The sequence below is a fragment of the Chelonia mydas genome, chromosome 27, assembly GCF_015237465.2.
Source record: "Chelonia mydas isolate rCheMyd1 chromosome 27, rCheMyd1.pri.v2, whole genome shotgun sequence".
NCBI classification, from domain to species: domain Eukaryota; kingdom Metazoa; phylum Chordata; order Testudines; family Cheloniidae; genus Chelonia; species Chelonia mydas.
In genome coordinates, this window is record NC_057860.1 from 1,815,584 (window position 1) to 1,821,146 (window position 5,563).

A 5,563-nucleotide genomic window follows, 5' to 3' on the forward strand; every position below is an offset into this window, starting at 1 on the left:
GGGTTTTCCGCAACCAACTTTAATGGGCGTCACTCAGCCAAGGGCCTGGAGCGCTGCCTGGAAGGATTGGGGGCGGGTGTGGGGGGAGTTACTGTTTTTCATGGTACCAGGCAGCCTGTGTCTCCAGCATGTTTGCCATGCGGACGTGGAAGTCTGCTGCTCCAACAGCACCGACATCTGCTGGCATGGCCTGGACACTGGCGCTATGTGGGAATTGTGCCTGCCAGCCTCCTCGCTCTCTACCATCAACTGGTGGTTAGATTCAGGCCCTAAAATCAAGGCATTTTATACAGTCTCCCGCCACCCACCTTATCCTCCAGAATCTCAGATTTCATCACAAAACCAGCGCTGTGTTTCCAGTTCTTCCCGGTGTAAACCCAGTGCAGCACTGGCTGGCTGAGCCTGTGGCAAGCCCGGCTGAAATATCAGCTCTGCGAGATGTCTTCTCAACAGGATGTTCACTCTAAACATGATGATTACGGCGGTGTAATGGGCAGCACTATTAATTGGTTCATTGTTAGCAAAAAGATTCCGATAATGTCCTTGGAGTCTATTTGGGACCTCGCTCGTATCTGCCGTCCAGTGGTGCACTAAGCAATGTGAGGAACATGGTCACCTGTTTGGTCTCTGCTCTTCCCAAGGAGAGAGGTGTGTTTGGGGTTTGTTTATACTACAGACATCACCCCCACATGCTGCTCTGTCAGAAAAGGAAGGTCCAAGACATATGGCCTGCAGAAGGAGCAGATGGTAGAGAGATTTGGGACGGGCCTTGGTTCTGGGGCGTGGGGGCGTCAATCCACAGTACTAGGCCACTTTACAAACATGAGTGAAGCTAGCTGGAAGATGGGCATCGCCCCACGTTACAGCTGGGGCTGGACAGAGCGGGGCTGGACAGACCAAGGACTCTGGAGGAAACCTTTCCTTAGAGGCCGTGGGGCTGACTCTGACTTGCCGTCAGCGAGGAGTCTCAGTTTGACTCCTGAGGCACCAGCGTCTGACCACAGCCACCAGCGAGGGCTGCCAACTTTCTGATTGCAGAAACCGAACACCCTTCCCCAAGGCTCCACCTCTTCCCTGAGGCCCCGCCCCTCCCTCCCCCTCCTTCCGTCGGCTCTCCCCCACCCTCGCTCACTCGCTCCTTTTTACCGGGCGGGGGTTGGGGTGTGTGCGGGGGGGTGAGGGGTGCAGGCTCTGGGGTAGGGCCAGGGATGAGGGGTTTGGGGTGCAGGAGAGGGCTCTGGGACGAGGGGTTCGGAGTGTGGGAAGGGGTGCAGGCTCTGGGAGGGAGTGCAGGAGGGGGCTCAGAGCTGGGGCAGGGGAGCAGGAGGGGGTACCTCAGGCAGCTCCTGGCAGCGGCCGGCATGTCCCTGTGGCCCCCCAGGTGCAGGTGACCCCTAGGTGCACGGTTCCTGGCCCGGGGGAGCTGCGGAGCCAGCACTCAAGGCAGGGGCAGCGTGTGGAGCCTCCCTGCCCACCCCTGCGCCTAGGGGCTGCAGGGACCCGGCAGCTGCTTCCGGAAGCTGCGTGGAGCCAGAGCAGGCTGGGAGCCTGCCTTAGCCCCGCTGGGCCGCTGACCGGACTTTCAATGGCTCGAAAACCGGACACCTGGCAACCCTAGCCACCAGCACCCTGTGCAGTAACTGGCCCTGGAACGGGGAGGAGCCCAGGGCACAATCTGTCTCGTGCTGTGATCCCGCGCCAGAGGGCAGGGCAGGCCGTGAGCTGCCGCCCATACCAGCCCCACCGGCCCTGGCCCAGACTCACGAGACCAGAAGCCACCGCGCGCTCCAGGGCAGCGTCTGGCCTGCACGGGGCTGGGAAATGGTACCCATGGGGCCAGCAGGCTCACTTCTCTGCCCCACTGCCTGCCCCCCAGCCTGGGCTCACGCAGGGAGCTGGCAATGCGAATGCAAGCGGCTCTCCCGGGGAGATCCTGCCCACTGGGCCGGCGGGGGGCAAGTGATTCTGCTGAGGTTTTGGAACAAGGTGGGGACTAGCCCCCAGTCCTGGGCCTCACCACCTCCTGCAGGCAGCAGCCCTAAACCTGCGGCCAGCCTGGGTCGCTGAGCCCCTGGCACGCCTGGCAGCCTCTGGGCCTGGCCCCACGCTAAGCCGCACCGGAGTGGCGGGCAGGCTCCGGTGGGGACCGGCCCAGAGGAAGCGCTTTGCTGCTGGCTGCGCAGCGCTTGCTGCTCCCTGGCCTAGCTGAGTCTCGCCGGGGCCGTAGGCCGGGAGCAGGACTCAGCAATGGAGAGGCCTGGCCGGAGCGGGAGGGGGGCGGCCCCCTGACTGACAGAGCCCTGGCACCCGCCCCAGCCAGCAGCTGCGGGAGGCTGGCCAAGGCAGAGCCAGGGCCTGTGCCCAGGGCAGGGAGCAGCACTAGGGAACCCCCACAGCCGTTTGGCCCCCCCCGCTGCCGCCTGGCTCAAGCCGCGGGGGGGCGGGGGGGGCGGGAAGCAGCTGCTGCAGGGTTCCGTTGTTAATGGACACGGCCCAGAAGCGAGGGGGGCGCTGGGAAATGCTCCCCCCAGCAAGGAGTGGGGTGGAAAGAGGAAGCTCATTTACTTCTTGGCGCTGGCAAGCAGACGTGCGGCTGGCTGGCCCACAGATCCGAACGGCGCAGGGTCCGCCACATTTTCCAGCTGGGGAAACTGAGGCGGGCGACTGACTCGCTTGTGGCCTTATAAGGATTCGACATCACAGCTGAGATCTGACACCAGGGGCTGCTCGGAGTACTGGAGTCCCCACAGCAGGTGCTTCCCCACTGTCCCACCCTGTGACCCCCCCTCCTCTGCCGCACTTCCACAGCGAGAGGCTGGGGCTGGCAGGATGGGTGAGGGGCTGCAGCTTGCAGGTGCCCAGACGCCCTGCAGCGGCAGCCCAGAGCCAAGGGGGCAGGGCAGGGGGGCTCCCCATTGTCCAGGCAGCTGCTGGTGACCCCCAGTGGGTCTCTCATGCTAGAGCGGGTCAGCCCGGGTTTGGATGGGGCGAGATGGCCGGTGGGTGGGTGGGGACAGCTCTAACCTGGGGGAGGTTGAGGGTGTGGGTCTTCCCCATGGGACCCCATGCAGACGCTGGGCTCCCTACCCTCCCAGCGGGGCTCTGTCCCTCAGTGGAAACGGGGGCTCAAAGGCCCAAGCACCAGGCGCAGGTGGCGGCTTGCAGGGAGCCAGCCTGGCTGGCGCTGCCCCTGGCACTGTGGGGCCGAGGAGGGCACAGCAAGGGCATTGCCACCCACTCCCACACCCACTCCCCAGACTGGCCAGGGGCCAGTCCGCAGCACTGCCAGCCATGACAGCCGTTTCCCTCCTCCCCCTGCCATGCTACCCCCTCATCTGCTCCAGCCCTGGCCTGGGGGGGAGCTCAGTCTCCATGCCCCTTCCAGCCCTGAGCCTCTGCTGAGGCTGCCAGCTCTGGGCAGCTGTCGAACAGTTCGCCTGGAGGAACTGGGACCGAGACCCCCCCAACAGTGCTGGGAACCTTCCCAAGCTGGGGCAGGGCCAGCAGCCCTGCCCCAGCCCCGGCCAGCCCCCTGGCAGGGAAAGGCCCCCAGGGCCTGGGGGTCAGGCTCCAGGGAGGGGCCGGGCCAAGCTGCCCTGCTGGCTGGCTCCCAGGAGGAGCCTGACCGAGGGCAGGGAGCTGGGCAAGGCGCATGGTAAATAGCTCCCCACTAAAGAGGAGGAGGCCGAGGGGCCCTGCCCTGGCCCTGGGGGCACAGAGAGCGACCTGCACCGAATGTGCGGGGGGGGGGGGGGGGGGGGGGGGGCTACCTGTTCTATGGCAACAGCTCTTACAATTCCACACACCCCCTTGGACCATCCACGGCCAGTTTGACAGTGGGCGGGGGCTGTAGGCCAGCACCCAGCGCCCCTCACAGACCCCAGCATCAAGGGCACGTGCTCACAGGACACCCCAGAGTCTACCTCCAGCCCCTCCCCTGGGACAGCACCCCCAGCCATCAGCCAGGGCAGCGCAGCCACGAGCGCCCCCCCCACGCATGCGGTAGCCGCTGGGTTCTCCTCAGAGGTCCCCAGGGCATTTCCAAAGGGCTGAGGGCTGCAGCCTCCACGGCCTTTTCACAGGAGCTGGGCACAAAATGAACATTTCACTCTCTGGAACTACAGCGACACCTCCCCCCACCACCTGGTCATCAGCGGGGCCAGGATCTTGTGTGCCACAGCACAGACCTCTGCCTCTCACGCAAACACAGTAACTGGTAGCAGTAGAAGGCTGTTATCCTCCTGTGGACCAGCCCCCAAAGAGGATGAAGAGACACTGCCAGTGGGTTCCACAGGGAGCTGCTGGTGTCCGGTGTGAGTCCTGTTCCAGGCTGCGGAGGGGAGTGTGTTCTAGGACCTGCAGCCCCCCTGCCCTGCTACCCCAGCTTCTGCCACTGTCCCCTCCCCTGCTGTTATCCCCACCAGCTCCTGCCTGTCCCTCCCCCGTCCTACTCCTGGCTTGTCCAACCGCTGTCCTTCCCATGTCTCCCCAATCCCACCGCATCCCACCCTGGGTCCTGCCCTGCAGACTCTTATCCCCCTGCCTTGTCCCCTCTCCCTTTGAGTCAAGCTGCTTCTGCCTTCTCCTCCACGTTGCCTGGGCCCAGCAGGGGAGCTCTGAGCACAGAGGAGGGACAAGCTCCCTGCTCTCAGTTCCGGGCTCAGTGCCAGAGCGATCCCCAGCAGCTGGGACCAGCAATTCCCAGGAGAGTCCAGCTCAGCCCCTGCAGCCTTGGACTGGAGCATGCTCAGTGCAGACAGAACCTAGGAGACTTTAGCTGCCAAACTAACAAGTCTCTACTTGGCCAAACTGGGGTAAATTTTCGTGGGAGAAGCCATGGCGCACGTCTGGCACCAGGCGACCCCTGCCAAGTTCCAACTCCCAGCTCCAAAGCACTGGGGTGTGAGAGCTTCTCCACCACAGCTATAAGAATTTGTTATTTTAACGTGGGCAAAACAGATTGTCGCCTAACCTCGTTCTCTCGAATGGCTGAACCATTTCAACAGAAACAGAGGCAGCCAGAGCCCGGAAGGGAAACATTGGTTACAGCCCGGCAAAGTGAAGAGCAATTGAGGACGGGGGCTTCTGCGAGAACGCGTGAAGCAGCCGTCACTGGAAAGGGTGCTTCCCGCATGTCCTGTGACCATGGCCCTTAGATGGCTCCCACCACCCTTTACGTGTCTTTATCCTCACAACACGGCCTGGGGGGGAGGGAGGGCAGTGCCGTTACCCCACTGTACAGGGGAGGGAGGCACAGAGAGACCAAGGCCCAGCTGCTCACAGGCACTGAGAGGCCGTGCTCCCCCTGAACTCAACAGGAGTTAGGCACCTAAATACCTGTGAGGATCTGGGCCTAGGTGACGTACCAGGTCACATGGGGAGTCTGTGGCAGTGCAGTGACTCGAACCCAGATCTCCTAGGCTAGCCCCCGAAGCTCTGCCCCACCCGCTCGCTCTATGGTGAATGGCCTCTCGGCTGGGGACCAGTTTCCCTTGCAGGCTGGCTGTCGTGCTTCAGCTCGCTGCACCATCCGCCCTACGACTAACGAGACGAACAGACGGCG